A 5,073-nucleotide genomic window follows, 5' to 3' on the forward strand; every position below is an offset into this window, starting at 1 on the left:
GGATTTTTTACGCCAGTCTTAGTCCCCCCCACCCCCACCCCCACCGCTGCCATAAGATTCGTCTAATTCATCATAAATAAGGCACATCTGTGGCAGTCCTTGCACTGGGCATATAAACCATGCCAGTGTCTTGCGTAGTTTATCGCTAACATTTACGCCTGTTTCCATGCATAAAAGGTTAGTAAATTTGCCGGGGCTGGAGTCCTGGCAAGGCCTCAGACATGCCCAGCAGGCAGACACGTCTTAAAAGCAGCTGGGAGACTAAATCGTGTCACAGGGCTGGTTAAAAATGCCTAAAATAGTCGCAAGTCCCTTAGTAAATGTGCCCCAATGGGTCTGCAAAAAAATGAAGAAGCAACACGGACAGCATACGTATTTTGGAGATCTGCGATTTGCGGAACACAAAACAGATAGGCCTCTTTCACACAGGCGTCGCGTGTGAGGGCCAGATAGGAGGCGGGTGCGTTGCGGGAAAATGCAAGATTTTACAGCGCGAGTGCAAAGCATTTTAATGCGTTTTACACGCGCATGAGAAAAATCGGCATGTTTGGTACCCAGAGCCGAACCCGGACTTCTTCACAGACGTTCGGGTTTGGGATCGGTGTTGTGTAAATATTATTATTTTCCCTTATAACATGGTAATAAGGAAAAATAATAAAGATTGGGTCCCCATCCCGATCGTCACCTAGCAACCATGCGTGAAAATCGCACCGCATCTGCACTTGCTTAAGATTTTCACGCAGCCCCATTCACTTCTATGGGGCCTGCGTTGCGTGAAAAACGCAGAATATAGAACGTGCTGCGATTTTCACGCAACGCACAAGTGATGCGTGAAAATCAGCGCTTATGTGCACAGCCCTATAGAAATTAATGGGTCCGGATTCAGTGCGGGTGCAATGCGTTCACCTCACGCATTGCACTCGCGCGGAAAACTCGCCCGTGTGAAAGGGGCCATACGGTCATGGGCATGAGGCCTTAGGTGGTGTTTTTTGTCTTGCCGGCGCTCATGTCGTTTTTTTTTTTTTTTCATGCGTTTTCACAACACTTATATACAGCGGAAAAATGCCATGAAGAAAACAGCAAATGATGCAGGTGCCATGAACAAAAAAAAAAAAAGAAAGGCAAAATTTGTGCGCGCAGGGAGCCTTAAGCTACTGTAGGGCTACACGCAGAAATGTTACGCAATATTTCATGTAATGATAGTCAATGGTGTCGCGCTGTGAAATTGTCACATCACACTGCGACTCCATTGACTATCATTACAAGAAACGTTGCGCGACACAGTGTAGTCGTAAGCTTTTTGTCCTTCCCTAGCCTTAATGGGGCGCACTCTTCGCAATATCTTTAATCCATTAAATTAACCCTTTGTTATTTTCCATGTGCATTGCGTCCCCATTGATAACTTTTTATATATATATTATTATTTTTTTAAATGGCCAAAAATGGAAAAATTCCATCTGTCCGCACCGATCGCTTTATACCACGACCAGAAGTATCGTTAGGGATGGTTTCAATGGCCGACTTCAGTATCTGCCCTGATTTACATGGCCGTAAACTAACCCCAAAAATTGTGGGAGCGGACTCCAGCCGGAGAAAGTTTGGAAACTGAGGCCAATAAGGGGAGTGAGGAGACAGACAACAGACTTGTCTCCAATTTGTCAGATACAGTGACTGACGTAGGCCGGGCCTCAAAATGCTTCAGCGGAAGGCCTTGTTGCCTATAGCAACCAATCAGATCCTAGCTTTCATTTTTCCAGCACAGTTGAGAAAATGAAAGTTGAATTCTGATTGGTTGCCGGGAGGAGGACCCTAGCAACCCATGAGCTGAAGTCACCTGACTGGTGCGGCTGTCACGCTCCATACTATAACAAATAGAAAATATAGATCGCTATAAATATATACTGTGATAAAATACGTGATTTTCTTTTTTTGCTATTCTTGTCATTCTAGACTCTAATCTGGTAGAAAATAACAGAGAATGGCATAGTAAATATATATATTCTATACGTAGCCTGTAAAGGTCCGTAAAAAAATAAAATACATTTTTTTCCTATAGCCTAGATGCTACAGAACCTGACGGCGTCCTCGGGTGACGTTCGCTCCGACGTCACCAGTGTTTGGACGAGGACAGAAAAATGGAATACTGTAAACATTATTCTTATAACGCACGAAGATGGAAAGCGAATGGCGGCGGCGTATAATGCAAAAAATATTACATTCTGTGATAATACTGACAGTCCCACTGTACCGGAGACAGTGAGGAGGCTCTGGGCCACAGAGCTTACAATCGTTTGGTTTTTATAGTGCTGGAGATTGTGGGAGGTAAAAGAAAATATCGTAATAAGAAGAAAATCAAAAACCAAAAATGTAAGAGATGTATATAAAATAAAGAGGCCAGGAGTGGGCCCAATAGAGAAGATATAGGTGGAAAGTAGCTATGGCAGTAATGTAGCAGCTGTAACACAACCCTCCCCCCCCTGGTTCTCAGGAACCGGACAATATGACTATAGGGTTCTATGCGTTCAAGCGCCAGGGCCGCAAGATGGAGGCGCCTCATCACAACCATCGACCTGCCATGTGATTTATATGGCTAAGCGGCTATGGGCCCCTCTCATATTCACCAATACCGCAGTTGGTAAATTAGGGACAAAAAGACTCCACCCTTGGGCGGAGCTTACATAAGCCATGCCCATTTCCAGCTGGGAACAGCCCGATTTTGCAAGGGCTGTCTGTGAAAATTAGGGAGAGTCCCTGCAAATTTGGCAACTATGCCCTCGATACTACAGACAGCCAATTCATGGGCCCCACTAATAAACACCGGCCCATAGACACTGATCCAGCTGTAAATGCTAACGTCTGATGGGGCTCATACTCTACACTGCCCATCGGCCCATGATAGCTCACAATTTTTCATATAGTGGTTTCTAGAAGCAGTGATAGGAACATTAAGTGAAGCCCCCAAAATGGCAGCCTCTATTGTGACCGGACATTTTGTTTGCAGGGATGGGGTGTGGAATCTAAACACTAAGGGGGAGATTTATCAAACTGGTGTAAAGTCGACCTGGCTTAGTTGCCCATAGCAACCAATCAGATTCCACTTTTTATTTCCCAAAGGAGCTGTGAAAAATGAAAGGTGGAATCTGATTGGTTGCTATGGGCAACTAAGCCAGTTCTACTGTACACCATTTTGATAACATGGAAAATAATAGCATTCCTAATACAGAAGGCTTACTAAAATGTGGATTGAGGGGTTAAAAAATAAAAAAAATTAACTCGCCTCATCCTCTTGTTCGCGCAGTCGGCATAGTCTTCTTTCTTCTTCTCTCAGGACCTGCAAAAGGACCTTTGATGATGTAATCGCGCGGGGACATCAGCGCAGGTCCTGCTGAATCAAGATAGAAGATCCTTCTATCTTCATTCAGCAGGACCTGAACAGACGTCACCACGTGGTGAGCGCGATTACATCATCAAAAGGTCCTTTTGCAGGTCCTGAAAGAAGAAGAAAGAAGACGATGCCGGCTGCGCGAACAAGAGGATGAGGCGAGTTAATTTTTGTTATTTTTTAACCCCTCAATCTACATTTTACTAAGCATTCTGTAGGCTAAGGCTATTATTTTCCGTTATAACCATGTTAGAAGGGAAAATAATACAGTGAATTTACTTTAATGGGGTCCGGGGTTGCTCTTCCCTATCGTCTCCTAGCAACCATTCGTGAAAATCTCACCGCATCCGCACTTGCTTGTGGATGCTTGTGATTTTTACGCAGACCCATTCATTTCTATGGGGCTTGCGTTGCGTGAAAAACGCTGAATATAGAACATGCTGCGATTTTCACGCAACGCACACGTGATGCGTGAAAATGACCGCTCCTCTGCACAGCCCCATTGAAGTGAATGGGTCCGGATTCAGTGCGGGTGCAATGCGTTCACCTCACGCATTGCACCCGTGCGGGAAAACTCGCCCGTGTGAAGGGGGCCTAACACTATTACAGGCCAGTCTTAGGCCTCTTACATTCGAACGTGTGCGCCCATTGGCCATGCTGCGGCCTGCAATGCATGAACACCCACCGTGGGACAGCCGCAGCGGATCGCGGACCCATTCACTTTAATGGGTCTGCGATCCGGCCGTTCCGCAAAAAGATTAGGCATGCTCTATCTTTTTGCGGAACGGAAGTATGGGACGAAACCCCACGGAAGCACTCCGTAGTCCTTCCGTAGGGTTCCGTGCCGCATCTCCGGATTTGCGGACCCATTGAAGTGAAAGGGTCCGCATCGGTGATGCGGAATGCACACAGAAAGGTGCCCATGTATTGCGGATCCGCAAATGCGGTCCACAATACGGCCACGGAGCGCACACGTTAGTGTGCAATAAGCCTTATAGTGTAATATTGAACCTCACGAATAATCGCCATGGTTAACAGCAACTGATCGTATCACCGCCTTCTAAAATAATAAAAGCTCCACTCTGATTGGTTGCTGGGGGTAATGTCTCCCATACTGGCTGCTATCCGTAAAGCTTGGTATTGCGTTTGCTGAATTGCAGAGTTTCTCATCCGTGCATCCCCCGGTGATACCAGGTCTACGCACATCATATCCACATCTTTTAATAAGCCATCCCTCCATTGAAACGGTGACTCCGCCCAATGTTGCTTTTACGGGCATTTTTGCAGCGCTACTTGATAAAAAGAAGGCGTTGTAAAGAGAAGCCCAGGCTGCTAGTCAGGTAAACCTACACCGATGAGATCCTCTGAGGAGGGGCCACAGCAAAAAGGGGAAGCGGTTCAAGGGCCACTTTGGATACGAAAAGGGTAATAATGAGTGCAGCGCTGGGCCATCCAATGAGGATAAGAGGTAGGGAGCCATGACAGGCAGGCTGCCATTTTAGCTTGCCACATGGCCCCTCTCCATCTTACCCCTTTCGCTGCCACATTATCATAAATTAGGGCAGATTTACAAAAACAAAGAGTTGTGTAGCGGCTAGCCCATAGCGACCAAGGTCTCCGTCACTTCACAAGGGGGAACCTGTACTCCTTGGAATCTTTCAGTAGTGCAGCCTCAAGCTTCGGGCCTGTAA

The sequence above is a fragment of the Bufo gargarizans genome, chromosome 11, assembly GCF_014858855.1.
Source record: "Bufo gargarizans isolate SCDJY-AF-19 chromosome 11, ASM1485885v1, whole genome shotgun sequence".
NCBI lineage: Eukaryota > Metazoa > Chordata > Amphibia > Anura > Bufonidae > Bufo > Bufo gargarizans.